Below are 16,656 nucleotides of genomic sequence, written 5' to 3' on the forward strand. Positions count from 1 at the left end.
TAAGATGTCAGGTCTCTGAAAAGCTTGTTCTGATCACCTTGGGCAAAGCTATTCACATTCAAATGAAAGAAACAGTAATCGTTTATTATAATGACTTGGGTATTTGCCTGGAACCCCTACTAAACTGTGATCTACCTTGGGGCAGTGACCTGGTGGGGCCATTTCATCTTCAGCATCTAGCATGAGGCACACATATGCCCAAAGCATGTTTAACCCTCATGTACACATAAATGGATAAGTGAACATAATGAATGAAGGTGTGGTTAGTGCATGAATGCATTAATAACTTAATGAATGAATATACCTATTAAATGTCACTTAGTACACTTCATTAAGTCACCTGGATTTCTGAAGGTTTCTAATTAGTAGCAAGTAAGAAGGTATTGTGCTAATTTTACTTATTCTTACAAAGTAGTCATTAATTTTTTGAGACTTTATCAGTAAAGTTAGTAGACTAGACTTTTAAATTTATTTGTTTGTCTCTGATTTAGTTATTTCACTTGTTTTATTTTCACAGTTATAATTTAAGATACTAGGCTTATTTAGTCCAGACACATTCCATAAAATAGTACTTATATTAATAAACTAACATTATTTTGTATAATATATCCTCTATGTTTCTGAACCTTAAATATTAAAACAATAGGTTTCTTCCTTTAACTTGCTAATTGTTATTTTTTAAAAATGAATATTATATATTTTAACATTTATTCATAGATTGATTTCTTAATTATTTAAATGATTAAAATAGTAAAATAGAACAGGCCTATGTTCTATTTACCAATAAAAATTATTTCATATCCATACGTCCATAAAAATCTGCTTATATATTTCTATCTTCATCTGTAGCCAATGATCTTGTGTGATGTAAGCTGGTGGCTTTCATAGTGCTTTGTCACAGTGCAGTTCTATACTTCTGTCAATTGTGCAGCCCTTGCTCAGCTTTGCAATGTACAGGACAGCAAGGTAAAGCAGTGACCTGATTAGCTTACTCATTTGGCATTATTTCCAAGGGGGGTAGCTTTCTTTATGGTGATATATATATATATATATATATATATATATATATATATATATATATATATATATATTCACTGTAACTATAGGCTATTTCTAATTCTGTATATAGTTTATCAATTTTAACTCCTTTTTTTTTTTTCAGCTTTTAGTTCTCAAAGAAATTGGGTGCCCAATTGATTTAAAAAGAAAATCCAAAGGGTTGTTTGTATTGTCGTCACCTGCCTATCTGAATATCTACATGAGAATTTCAGTGACAACATGCACCATCCCCTCTTTTGGAGCATGTAGTCAAAGAAGAAGTTGATCCCAGGGCCATTCTTACTTTACGAGTCACCAAAACCAGTGACGTTCTCACAAGGAAGGACAAATAGCACGAGACTTTAGAGCAGGCCAACTATAGTTTTGAAAATGAAAGGAGTCTTTGGCATGTGTGGCAGGCATGAAGTGCACTTGCTAACCGCCTACTATATAACTGTTGTGAGACTTGATACCCTATGAGCATATACAGGGAGAGGAGTTCCCACTCGGTCACAGTCATAGGGGAGGGGAGTAGGGGGAAAGCAGGAGGGAGGGAGGGAGGAATAGGAGGATACAAGGGATGGGATATCAATTGAGATGTAATATGAATAAATTAATTAAAAAAAAAGAACACTGCGGAAACCAAGGCATTCATTCTTCACAGTGTTTCTCTGAGATGGCCACCACTCTTTTTTTTTTAAATGGAACTTATAAATTCAGTAAGACTGAGCAATGCTCTGTAGATTATGGACCACGGAAGGCAGAACTGGATTTGCCTTAGGAGCTACAGTAGATTTTTTTTTTGAAGGAAAAGATTTGAACTAGGAGAGAAATGCTGCTGACATGTTCACACAGTCTCCTCGCTATCTGAGGTGTCATTGTTCCTGGATGTTTTTAGAAGCAGAATGGCATAGAAACTAACAGTGTGATGTTTTCAGTCATATCACCTAATCTCAGACCCTGGTTCCAGCACATACCACTTGGATTGTATGTGAGTGAATGAATTATGCTGAATTGAAAGTGCCATGTGGATAAAATGACAGTAGTGATAAGAGTAAATGAAACATTAGCTCAGTGCTTGGAAAATAATAATTGCTGAACAATGGCTTACTACTTTAGATTTCTATTTTTCAGTGTCTGCATGTGTCCATGTGTGTGTGTGTCTGTGTGTCTGTATCTATGTCTGTGTGTGTCTGTGTGTCTGTATGTGGGTATGTGGAGACAAGTGCAGTATCCAGGAAAGCCAGAAGGGGGTGGCAAATTCCCCTGGAGCTACAGGCAATAGCAACCACTCAACCTGGGTACTGGGAAAAAATTCTGGTTCTTTGGAAGAATGGAAAGCACTTTGCTGAGGCATCTCTCCATCCTGGTTTAACATTATGATGATGATGATGAAGAAGAAGAAGATGATGATGATGATAGATTTGAAATAGTAAGTATAATGATTAGTGTCACAGGGCCATAGAAATATCATTGTATATAATTTTCCTCCTACTTACCTCAGTAATTACGTGATTAAATTTACAGACAACTCATTAAAAGTCCAATGACTTTTATAGTTATAGTCCAGTTGCGGCAACAGCTGTTATATGTGTTTCACTTCTTTCCTCACTATACAACAATAGAAAATAAAATGGGAGGGAAGTTCAGAGGGTCAGCTCAGCTCAATTGTCACTTGAGCACTCTGAACAATCATCAGCTGCACCATCAAAGGCTGAAACAATGGGACTATCCAGGGAGTGTCTTCCTGAGGAGGATATAAGTTCTCAACCACAAACCAAGGAAAATGCAAAAAGCCAAATCCATATCCTGTATATATCTCATGTACAATTCTGTTCTTCATGCAGAAATGAATATTTAAGATGATTATAATGTGGCAAAAAAAAAATCTCCTGTATCTGTCACTGCAGATGAACCTAGAGAGATAGTCACACACAAAAGCAAGTTTAATTTGTTTCTGTTAAATTGCCAAGTGTTTTATTGCATCAAGTTTAATTTTTTTCCCTCCTTTGCTTTGAAAACTTTCACAGGAAGCTCATAACATAATACCAGCATTTGTGCTTTCATATCCCAAGTCAATTCCAGGAACCTAAATTGCTCAGTTGATAAACAGTTCACTCTCCCTCTCTCTCACACAGACACTTGCACTTGTGTATGTGTGTGTGTGTATGTGTGTGTGTAAACATATACATATTCAGAAAATTATCATATTGATTCTTCGAATTTGGTATCTTCTAGTCAAGGCAATGAAAGAACTTTAAGTGAGACTCCCCTTCCAGACACTTCACCCTAATTACCTACTCGTATAAATCACAGCTTTCTGTCTGTCATTTTTCAAAGACCCACTGTGAATGCAAACCAGGTGACTGTGTGAGTATGTTGGAAAGTAAAGTGGCAGAACATACCTGAGCTTCTATTTTGCTCAGGGCAGTGATTATTAATGTGCGAAATCCAGAATGATGTGAAGTGTCCAGAGTTTCAGCAGAATTTATTGCTTACAGCTTTAGGGTCCCCTGGCCTTTACCAGCTGTTCCACACCTGGACGTGGGGAACAGAAACATCCCTCTTCAATTTATCTTTCCTGGACTTGTTGCTTATGGGACTCAGATGCCAGGTGACAGAGCTGGGAAGCAGCAGTGAGAGCCTCCACCTGTATGGCTCTGAATTCCCCCAAGAGTCCTTGTTCTAACTGTGGTGCAGACACCAGCTTTAACAGTGTGGAAGAGCTTAAGGCTTGGGGGGTTGGAAGGAGCTTATGTGGGTTCTTTTTTCTATTATGTGATCTGTAGTTTATGTAGGGTACATTGATTAACTGAGCAAGGGACACGAAACTCTTGAAGGGTTCAAGAACTCTGTTGGCCACAGCACATAAGTGCAGCACAGCTTTCTTCTCTGAAGGTGTTTCCTTGGTTTTCTAAACTCCAGAAGAGTCCCCTGTGCCTTGTAATGCTGTGAGCTTTGTGGCTATCCTTACATTGACCAGCACATACTGGGCACTAAAGAAAGGCCATTCTCTTACCAAATGTAGAAGGAATGAACAAGTTACCCCCTCTCTGACATCTAAGATGCACTATATTTCAGTGGTAGGAAGCACAGGCATTGGAGAAAAAAGATCTAGTGTTCAAGTACTCTTCTGTCTCAGGTTAGTGTTATAACCTGGAACAAATGCTGCAGACTTCTTAAATCTCCTTTTCTCCATCTGGGCAGAGAAGGTAGGATTAACCACCTCATAGCAACCTTGAGGATTAGAGGAGATGCTTGTGCATGAGGGGGATTTCTTCTGTCAAGTGCCAGACATCAGTCTGGTTTTAAACAGGTCAGAGGAGCAAATAAGACAATTTTTACATCAGAGAATATTGGAAACATACAAACTGAAACCAATCTTGCAATGTCAAAGCTGTGATTTTATTTAAAAGAAATACTATGGTCTTCTTTTTTTCCCCTCCACTCTTAGGAGCAGGCCAGTTGAAGTCCACAGATGAAAATAACTATTTTATTTAGGGGGTTTAAAGTGTAGAAGAGAAAGTATAGAGATACCATTTAGGACATTTTCAGTGTCATCATGAACTATATGTAGTTAAAATATGCCACTCAAACTCATGCAAAACTAATGATTAATAAATGTTTTCTTTCTTAGTTTGTCATCTGTTTCACTCTGTCTCTCTCTATCTCTCTCTGTCTGTCTCTGTCTCTGTATCTGTCTCTCTCTCTTTCTCTCTCAAACACAGCACACACACACACACACACACACACATATCTATACAAACACAACCACATATCAACATTCCATGTCATCATTAGTGACTAACTGCTCCATCAGGAGACTTTTAACTTTTTGTAAAGATGTATTCTTGTTATTTTATGTATCTGAGTGTTTTGCCTTCGTATGTCTGTGCGCCACACATGCTGGTGATTGAGGAGGAGCCTCCAGATGGGTGCTGGGAAGCAAATGCTTTTAACCCCAGAGCCAACTCTCCAACCCCATCAAGAGCAGTTTAATCCTCAAGTGGTTTCTTCTCCGGTGCCTATGTCATCAACCACTCTGGCGAAATGAGGAGATGCTTGTCATGGCTCAGCTTACCCGACCAACTTTCCTGGACATAACAGCCAGCTGGAAGGCTTTGGGGGTTTTTTGTTGTTGTTGTTGTTTATAATTGACTTTCGACAACATTGCTTCTTACCCGCAGCACAACTGCTCCTGGCTGAAAAGATAATCATACCAAAGCACCTGTGTTCAGGGCACTGCTTCTTCTTGTTGCATTGCAAATAGATAACCCAGGGTCCTCTCAATCTTCTAAGTGGCCCAGGACTAATTTTGATCTGGTAAACTAATGACCTAGGTATCGAATTAACAATGACATCCTTAAGTCTAGTTTCCATGGCACTGACGGGCACATTTTGCATTGTTTTACCATCAGATGGGGGGCCTTGGATAAAATTTAACTTTTTTTTCCCAAGTAAAATTTGAGGTTATTTGCCTGCATCCACTAGTGAAATCTATTATTAAAACTCAGTGTGTCTTTTCAATATTAAAAACGTCAATATGCTTGTATTTCAGCAGTAACTTCTTGGCGACGTGGCCATGATGGAAACCCACGAGGCAGCAGACGATTCCTTTGGCTACTTCACTTTGCCCAGGGAAAGCTGTGAGAATAAATTTAAATTGATCAGCCTTCTTTTATTTGCCTTCTAGCTTCTAGTGAAGCTAGAGACAGATAATTAATTAATCAAACACATCTGAAAACATTTTTATTCAAATCAAGAGTAAATGTATTCTGATATTTTATGAATTCATTTAATTAGTAATGAAACAGGCTTAATTTAGACTTATGCAAACTGATTTTTCACGCAGTTCTTGCTTCAGCACTCAGCAAACTTCTTGTTTTAAAAAGTGTGGCTTAAGAAAAGATTTGTGCTCCGAGCTTTGGTTTCTGGGCAGAGAGTACACACAGCACAGTGTCAACGGTCAGTACCATCAGGCTCCAGAAAGACAAAGTGAGGAAGATCTACCACCCACATAACACACAGCTCAGAGCAAAAGACATTTTTGCCTTTTGTCCTACTCTTAAAAATAACCTTGAGATTGGAAATGGACACTCAACCAAAGTAAATCAAAATTACTCTATGTTCTTTGGTGAACTAGAGAGACCCAGATGGAGATGTGGTAATAATGGAAGGGACTTCATACGGCTAATGGCCTGCCACGTTTACCGAGATAATACTAAAGTCACAAGAATAGTCTGTCTGCCTCCTTCATCATTAGATTCATTTCTAGTATGATGATCAAAATCCCTCCCCTACCAATTGTATGGGGTAGGCAAGTCTGCAGGGGTTAGTTGCACACCTGTATTTGCTGGCCTTGGCAACCCTTCCCTCAGTACCTTGTGTTGTGCCTGTACAAAGCAATACTCAATGTTTACTAAAGGAATAAATAAAGCAGAGAGCTGCACAAAAATGAAGCTTCCTTCCTTGTTCTTTGCAATTGTTTAGGCTGGAAGAGTTTCTTCCTGCCTGAAGTCATATTCAGTTTCAGTTCCCGGTGGTTTTCTCCAGCTGTTTTTCTGGTAATGACATCCTTTCTTCCTTCCTCATCTTGAAGCGAAGTGCTAACTAAGCCCCATGATTTGACACATGCTTCAATTGTTTCACAAAGGTCCGTCTTTGCATCAGTCAACTACAGCTCTTTTGCTTACAAAGTTTATTGCATGTTTAGAGAAACATGACATTTAGCAGAATGTAATTTCTTCTAAGCCAGTAGGTTGGAAGCTGATTGTTGAGTATCCACTGACATTAAATAGCAAAGTTGGTTGAGAAGGAATGGAAGGATGGGTAGGATGTGAGGTGGGGGTGAAAGTGAATATGCTCAAAATACAATATATAAAATTATCAAAAAATTAACAAAATGTTTTTAAAAATCCCCACAACATAAACGGCCACTTAAGCTTGAATGCTACACTTTAAAAAATTATCCTTTGATATATTCTGAATATATAGCTATATGTTCTGTGAAACCCTGTTTGCAGATCTATTTATTATTCTAAAATGTAAACACAGTAAATACTGTGGGGTTTTGTTTTTATCTCTAGGACCTAGAAAGTTGTATGGACACCATGGGAGACGCTCAATGATTATACAATGATTGACTCGTTAGGGGGATAACAGACCCGTTCTGGTAGAAAACAAGGCCTACTCCCTGCCTAGAACTGTAACCCTGCCAAGAACCTCTGACTAGGTAGGACATAGATTCTAGGAGAGAAGGCAGTACTATTATTTACTAACTGGATATAGTACTAAACTGTCTTTTAAACACTTGTCTCTATACTCATTTTGAAGCGAAGTACTAACTAGCCCCCATGGTTTGACCCATATTTCAATTGTTTCACAAAGGTCCATCTTTGCATCAGTCAACTGCAGCTCTTTTGCTTACAAAGTTTATTGCATGTTCTTGTTCTTCTGTTCCCACCAGGGGTGGTTATCCTGCCCTGGCCACCAAGTGATCAATACAGAAACAGACTTTTGAGAATGAGTAACTATGGCATGCTCAGTCCCACAAGAGACATTTAGATCATACAACCTCCCCACCCAGACAGGGAACATTTTGGATGAGATGCAGAAAGATTGTAAAAGCCAGAAGTTGGGAAGGAATGCCTCAAAATAGTGTTCTTAGAGTCAGTAGTGTCATTGCATTCATGAACCCACAGCAGCAGAGACGACCCACAGCACACCTAAAGGCAGTCACCAATTCAGCAGAAGTGCTAGTGCACTCACTAACCTGTACTTCTAACTAAGAAACATGACGGTGGAAGCTGCAGGGCTAGGAAGTGCCCACTATTTTGAGGTAGTGGCTCTTGTTATATTGCCCATGCCACAGAGGACAGCACTATGTTCCCTAAACACAAAGAAAACAATGATTAGACTTGGCAGATTAAGGAAATGGTACCCAGAGGTGGCAGGAGGAATTCTGGGAAGTGCTGGAGGGAGAGTAGAAGATTGGTATGATTAAAATGTGTGGATGAAACTCACAAAGAATGAAAACTAAAAATATATTTTTAAAAGATTTCATAAAAGAATTTTAGCATGCTATCAATTTCTGTAGCTTCTGTATTGGCATATAAAGCGCTTGCATTGCTTACTGCTACTGGGAGTGAAGAGGAAGGAGCAATGGGAGAAAATTAAATAATGAGTTGCTTACAGAGAGAGAGAAGAAAGAAAGGAGAGAGAGAGAGAGAGAGAGAGAGAGAGACAGAGACAGAGACAGAGACAGAGACAGAGACACAGAGACACAGAGAGAGATAAGGTAAGATGCAAAGTAAGGCCATGTCCATCGCTATAAGTTATGAACAAATTTAAAGAATTATAGGAATAAAGGTCCTCAGGTCATAAAGATGAAATATGAAAAGGCAAGGGAGAATGGCCCAGGGAAGGTCAACACCATGGCTAAAACAGAGTGGGGTGGTGGGAGATTGTAGATGCATTATCAACTAGACTTGAAAGAATTTGGAGGGGCCTATAGTATGAAGGGGATTGTGTGACAAATTTGAATTTCACTTAATGTAACAGCACTAAGTGATTTTCAAGATCAGAAACTTGTCACTTTTCTTCCCAGCAATACAGCAACTGTAATTAACTTATTTCATGTATTCTGATGGCGGTGGTAGTAATTTGTGTCATTGAATTTCTGTGTTAAAATTTAGGTTCATCCTGGTCCACACAGATCTTTTATCTCTTGACATCATGCAGTTCATTGGATGCTGTTACTTGTGTATTGAGTCCTACTTTTATTGGAGATATTTTCTTTGTTTTTCTGTGTGGAGTTTGATGTTCTATTTTGTACTGCGGTGAGAGAACAGAACAGGGTGCGTGACTGGTGTTCAATTTCTTCGTACCTGTCTTACTCTCAATGATCCTTTCCACCAGAACCTTCCCATTAAAGGTTAACATTTTATGATGTTTTATGAATAGTGTCTTTCTCTACTTGTCTACATCTCTTATTTTATGTGGTTCTTGAATACACCTGCTTCTGAATCCCTGAGTTTCAACAAGCTTCCTCCTGAAAGAACAGAAAGAAGGCATTCACTACCGGAGAGTCTTTGTTGCCTTGACTAAATGGGAAAAGAACTGGGTCGCCCTGGGGAGATGGCTCAGCTGGTAAAATACTCGCCTTATAAGCATGAGGGTCCGAGTTTGGATCTCTGCATTAAAGCTCCAGGCACAGAAAATACCAGAATGTGCCTAGAATTCCAGTGCAGGAAAGTTGGAGACAGGAGGAAAGTTTTTGGCCAGCCACCCCAAATGAATCAAAGCTGCAGGTTCAGTGAGAGAATCTATCGCAAAAGGAGGTTTGGTGAAGAATGATCAAAGAATGCACGCAAAGTCAACCTCTAGCCTCCAACATATGTGTATACATGTACAGATATGTTCATACGAACACATATATGCATATACAACACACACACACACACACACACACACACACACACACACACACACACACACACAATTACTGTGCCAATGCATTTCTAAAGTAAGAAATTGTAAGCAGATAATATGTCAAGGCCAAGCCTTCATTCCCAGATTTTTATACATTTGCAGTGTGTTCCTATATCAGGCCATTCAAATTTATTTTGACTTCCTGGCCCTTCACTCCTTTGTATCTCATACTCTACTACCATTTGTAGCTTTGTTTTCTTAGCAATGAGTCAGCAATGAGTCCCATCTTTTAAGTGCCAGTCTGCAGAGGACCAGGATTAACTTTGAGAATTATGGACAAATGGCAGGATATTCAATATTACTTAATAAAGAAGCAGTCACATGTCAGTGAGGTTATCTGTATCTAACTTTGTGTTTTATTTCCCAACCCTGCCTTCTCCAGGCCTATTCCAACTGTGTGGTCCACATATCTAACTATGCATGTTAACTGGGTCCTACAATTCCTTCAGCAAGTGAACTGTAATGTTTACCCTCAGAATCAAGATTGATACTTTATTTCTTTGTGAAGTCTGATCACCAGTCTTCAGGCAACAATAGCAGATCACAGAAGACAAAGCATCAGGGCATCAGGCATTTGGACATGGTAAGGTCCTCGCAAGGCCCTTGCTAGTAAGGAAAAGAGAGCTGTTTCTGTTTACCGAGAATTGGGGGATTTTGCCTGAAATCCTCATGCTCAGTCTCAACATCATGGTCTTTTTCGCTGATTAACTGACTTAAGAGACATGTTATGGTTGTAGCGATAAAACTGCAAAAGATAATTGCTTTCTTAAATGCAGTCAACAGGCCTTTTTGCTTTCACTGAGTGCTTTGAGTTGCTACTGAACCTGAGCATGGTGTAATCTTTTTTCCTTATCCTCAAAAGTTGCTAACAAAATTCATCTTGTTCCAGAATCATTTCAACTAGCATGGTTCCCATATGTTCAGTTGACTGAGCTATTGAACAATGTGACACTGACCTGTGTCTCACGTCAATCCACTGTCCTGAGAGTCATAGCAATAGACACTGAAAACATTGTCTCTTACCACTTGGAATGGCTGGCCACCTTTCTGGTTTGTGACTCAGCTTTTACATCTTAGCCTGTTTCAGGTCACTTCCTACCAATTGTTTCAGACGACATTCCCACCAAAATTACTGAAGTGACATTTGCGTGGTTTTTTTTTTTAAGTTTTTAAATATCCCAGATATTTGAATGTTGTATGGCTGGTGTTGGTTTCCAACATAGCTTAGAATAAGAGTTCTATTGCTGCAACAACTCTGACTGTGTCTGTGGCTTTGATTCTGGAGAACACTGACAAGAAGGACAGTGTCTGGGAGAGATGCTAAGTGAGAGCAGTGTGATGCAAAAGTGCCCAGGCGGAAGGAAGACAGAGAATAGGGAAGCCAACATAGGTGTGTACAAGTTGCTTCTCTTTCTAACGTGCTTATGGTGCTGGCATCACACATGGACAACAGACTTCAGCTCTCTAGGGAGAATCTGTCCATCAGCATCTGATGGAGATGGCTGAGGTGTCCAGGTTCTTGGACTAAGTGGCCGCCAGACTTGCTGCCTCTCTAGCATGAAAATAGCTCCTTTAAAAGATACCCATGCCCCATCACATAAGCCAAATATGTTATCCACCATTTATGTTACAGATTAGTTTCTCTAGGGAGCCCTGGGTTATATATTTTTTTTAAAAAGTTATGATACTATACATGTAACTTGGGGAAAGGATGTGTCTACAGCAGCTACAAAATTGTGTGTGAATTTCTTCTAGAAAATCAGGTGTCTGTCTTTGATAGGGAACTGTGTGACACTATTCCACCAGGTAGGTGGATCAGGCAGGAGACACACTGAAAAATCTGTCTCCAAAGTATGGTTAAGCAGCACTCAAGTACTGTCCAGCCTTCCTGTGCTGTCCAGAGGGCACATGTGTGGTTGTCAGGGTTACAATTTTGGACTGATGCTGAGATGTGAGCACATATGATCTGGACATAGAAATAAAATGTGAAAATGTGAAACATTCACATTGTTATATACCCACAGGAGCTTCAACTTTTAGATCCTTTTCATACTAGGTAACTGATTAATAAGTTCAAATGCAGCTCAAAGATAAAGCAGGAGGATGGAGACTCACCCTGGAGCTATTGAGTGTCTGCTTTTTGTGCTTTTTTTTCCCCAAAGAGAACACTATCTCCCAAAATTATCTCACAGAATATTAGTTCTGCTTATTTAATTTTTTGGACATTCTATTTCAAAATATTTTCATTTTTTTCCTTGAAAAATTTAAACTTGACTTCACAGTCCAATGTGCTTCATGGGAAACAGTGGGTATAAAAAAATATTGTTAAGTCCTTTAAAAGTATGTATCTTAATGATTTGAAAGTAGTCTTTAATTTTTAAAAATAACTTTAAAATATACAGTCATATTATGATAGTATTTTTATTAATTGAGAATTTATACAGTGTATATTGATCATGTTCAGACTCCAAACTCCTTGCAGATCCACACCCTCTGCCTACTCACTAAAGTGTTTTCTTTTGTCAAGTTGCTAAAATTACGTTCGTTTTTGTGTTTATGTTAATATGTGCAGGTACATGTGGATGTTTGTTCCTCCCACCATGTCGGTCCTAGGGTAAGTCAGGTCATGAGGCTTACCCAATGACCCATTGTACGAGCCCTGAAATACACTTGAACATTCAACCCATGTCCCACAAACATTTTTTTCAAGTTGTTACCATGTGCTGCTTGTCATGACCCAAGAGATCCCTCAGCAGACCAGAGGCCCTGCTATCCACTTATAGCAGAATGAATGGCTTGAGCTAAAGTATTCCAAGACTCCAGTCATAATTTTTGGCAGACAGTTTTCTAATTTAATTGGCTATGGCAAACAAGTCTAAACTACAGGTCTGCCCATATTCAGTTTACAAATATTTCTTCTCAAAGACTTCACCAGGAAGTAACATTGCTCATAATTAAATATCTTGTGGACAAATAATTATAATCTCTCTCTGGAAAAGACAGACAATTTGTGATAACTGGATTGTACACTCTCCAGCTAAAATGACCATACCTGTGTTTTGCATTCAAAAATATAAAGTATGGGGCCTCAGTTCAGAAAATCCCAGAATCCTTTCTTAGGAAATTCCTGCTCTTTTCTCTAAGGTCCCTTGGAGCATCTTGGTTTGATGCTGTTTTGCTTGTGTTGTTTTCATTCTGGAGGTAGAACGCAGGACTCTGCAGACACGGAGCAGGAATTGCCACAGAGCACAGCTCCAACACTGAGTTGGTATATGTTCAGATGCAAACATGATTTCTGACTGGGCATCTGAACTGTTGATGGTTAAGACATATAAATCTGCTGTTAGGTGAAAGTCAGACAATTTGCTTCAAGTTTTATCAGGAGTATATTCTTTCATTGTTTAAAAAAAAAAAAAAAGGCCGTGATGTCTACAATGGGCTACTCTGGTCTGATGCATCAGTATCCCCTAAGCTTGCCAGATATGATGATCTCTCTGCGGGCTCTATACATGCCTTGCTGATTCGGAGCTTGGGGTTGAGCAAGCTCTCCAGATGATCTGGATGAATGGTAATATTCAAGGAGCTCCTACAGTACAGTCCTTGACATTCCCTTGGTAAGATTGTTTTGCATGAGGTAAAGGGATCAGAGGCTGTCCCTTACATGGACTCTGTTGCCTGCTTTGCAATCACTTCCCCCTGGGAGGACCGCCTCACCAGGCCACAGGGGAAGAGGATGCACTCAGTCCTGATGAGACTTGATGATCTGGGGTGGATAGGTAGGAGGCTCCCCTTTTCTGAGGACTAAGGGAAGGGGGATAAGGGAGAGGGAGGAAGGGGGCTACAGCTGGTATGTAAAGGGAATAAATAAATAAATTTGTAAGAAAGAAAGAAAGAAAGAAAGAAAGAAAGAAAGAAAGAAAGAAAGAAAGAAAGAAATGCACAGCTGTTGTGGAATGGCATGGATGCTCTGTGAGGGAGTGAGTTTCATATTCAAGGAGATTGTTCCAAACTGGTGTCTTTTAAAGAGTCAAAGCCTTGCTTAGACTATTTCTATTCTGCCTTTAAAATGTGAGGCTCTATCACAAACAAAATATAGCTTAGGTAAATTGAAAAAGTATATCAGAACTGGTGACACATGCTTGTAACTACAGCTGTGCATGATGCTGAGGTGTGAGGGGGTTGTCACAAGTCCAAGGTAGCCTGGGCTGTAGTTCTAGGCCAACCTAGCAACTTATCAAGACTTTTCTTCATAAAACGTCATGGGCCTAAAAAGCTAAGTAGCTTCCTAAAAAGAAAAAAAATGTAACAAATATTATTCCTACTTCATCATAGATCATAAGTAGATGAATGAGTGAATCTTTTTCCCTCCTTCCTCAAAAACATCAGTGGATGAAAGCAATCATTATTCTCAAGAAATTTATCTCCTTGCCATCTGTTGCATCATTCTGTAGTAATTGTAGAGGACTGGGGCAATGTGGCAAGGGGCAGAGGAAGAAGCCAAGCAAACGTAATGTAATTTATATCTTCAGGACAGGGATTGGAAGCTGTGGAATTCAAAAAGGGAAAGTAAGGGCAACGTTGGCAGGATGGGGAGAACTGGGAGGAAATAGGCCCTTGTTTCTCCCTGTGGAGAATCCCCATATTCCCATCACCTGACTTCTGGAGTCCTGCCCGACACTGCCTGACATCAGCACTTTCCAAATACTTTCAGGTCAAGGGCACATGAAGTCATGAAGTGTCACACTCATTACCAATGTTTAAATGATCATGGGATTTTCTTGGAATAACCCACAGTCAACCAATTGTATGAACAGAGTCCATTACGATGGTAGTAACTGAATTTTAAAGAGCACTTTGTCCCTTTTCTGTACCCTATAAATAAACCACAGCATTCCACTGATTAAGGGTGCATTCAGGACTTCTGTTGCCCAGAAATTCTATCTCTGAATAAATCCCTGGGTCATGATATGATTATAGAATCCAACACAGGATTCATTTCCTCTCTACTCAGCCCATCTACTGCTGTTCTTCTTTCACACCAATAGCCACAGGCAACCAATCAATAACAGCTAATAGTTACTCTCATATTGAAGAAAGCATTTTGCACTTCTTAGTTAATTTCAACTTCACAAAAATCTATAAGAGATAAGCATTGTTACAAGCACTTTTCAAATGAAGAACTAAGGCAAAAACAGGCCAAGCAAAGCATCCAAGGCTGCAGCGTAGCAGCGATGTTCCTGGGAAGGAAGCCCAGCTTAATCACGTTCCTGTGATTGTGTCTGGGCTGCACATCACAGGGATGACAGCACGCCTTTATCTAATTCCCCACCTGGGAATTTGCTTGTTGCTTACTCGCCTTCTTCCTCTAAAAGCCATCTTTGCATTTTAACTGTGGATTTTACTTATATTCCTTGTGCAAACCTACTTGTTCCAAACAGAAGGTAGCCAGCAAGACCCCGAGAGTCACTGGCTATTCAAGTTCTTCAAAGTTTCTGTTGGCATGCCAAAGAGCAGCATAAAGCATACAGCGACAGGCACCAGGTCCCAGGAGGCAAAATCTGACAGCGAGATACCATCTGTTTCTACTCCCATCTACTTGGACCATCTGCTATTGCTCAAAATACTGCATGACTGCTACTTGGGGTCATTTAAGGTCAGAGGATTCATCAACTCTTCAACTGTGTCTACCTCGCATCCACCTTGTCTTCTGCTGTTGGCTATGCCTGGCTCATCAAAGCCCCCATGCACTCCCCATGCTCAACTGCCCAGGCCTCCATATACCCTTGACAATTAGATAGCACCTCAGAATGTGTGGTGGAGGAATTTGACTTCCCCATTTGTAAGAATGCTCATCAAGTGCCATATAAAGTTGGAAATCTATGGCTGAACATTATCAAAGGAGTTTTCCTACCCCTGCAAAATAATCGTGCGTTCAGAATCTGGGATGGCTATGTAGGAGCAGAGGTATAATAAAAACACAATGAGATTATGTTTCTCCTACTCCTGGTCATATAAATCACAGCACCATCTGTTAAAATTTTACTCACCCTCTAAAACTTAGCTAAATTTTCTAAGCAACTCCTCAGGAACTCCCTTGTTCCTTCCTGACATTTATTTGTTCCCAGCTCCTCTTCACTCTTTCGGGCTTTTATAGACGTGTATGCCAACACCGGGTACTGACTCAAACCCTTCCAAACCCAGAGCTTCTTAGGATGCACCAGATACTGAAACAGTGTTTATGATGGATCAACACCTGTGCAAGGAAGTGAGGAAAGTAAGCTGGGCTAAGGGAGGTCATTGTCCGTCATGGTTGTTATCCTGTCACAATCCTATCTTCTGAAGGGCTCAGTTGAAAGAGTGTTTGGGTGTTGCAGCTTTAGAGAGTTGGGGGGGGTCCCCTACTTAAGGGAGCTGCCGCTGGAGGAACTGTCCCCATCACTCTATGTATGCGTCTAGGCAGCATAGCTTCCAAGAAAGCCATCAGGGAGGCTCAGCTCTGGGTCCGCATGGTTGCCATTCCTGTTGCCATCCAAGGGATTTTCCTCCTAACACTATGATCACCAAAGACTCCAAATTCTGGGTCCCAGTTTTAAAACCGCCTCATCGGGGCTTTGAATCTCAAGAGGATGAAGTCTTTGCATAACGAGTTCTGTTTTGTGCAATGGCAGGGGCTCTTGGGATAGCACATGGTTTTCCAAGCACTCTTCGCACTTTCTTCCTCGCTTAGGCTTTTCTTCATGACTACTCCTTTGAAGCACTGGAATCTCTCCCTTTTCTAAAGCCCTCCTTTAGTTCTGTTGCCTTAGCTTGTGCACCCCTCCACTCCCCACTTTTAAGTTCTGAGGTGACTCTTTTCAAACATGGTCCATTGTATCTCACACTTTCCACAAAAGAATTACTGACTTCAGAGTAGAAAAAGTGTATACTCCTGGGGTTTCCCAAGTGACAGCTCAGAGCTACTTTTGCTATGCACAGAATTTCTTTGAAGTCTCTGCATTTTATCTTTAAAAATTCATGTGAATTTTGCACTCTACTATATGAAATATGCGTGCTAGTTTTAATATTAAAATACTGTTTTAAATTACTTACTAGTGAATAAATTTATTCAGGAAGGCTTGCCAATTTATG

The sequence above is a fragment of the Acomys minous genome (assembly GCF_964271855.1).
Source record: "Acomys minous genome assembly, chromosome: 1".
NCBI lineage: Eukaryota > Metazoa > Chordata > Mammalia > Rodentia > Muridae > Acomys > Acomys minous.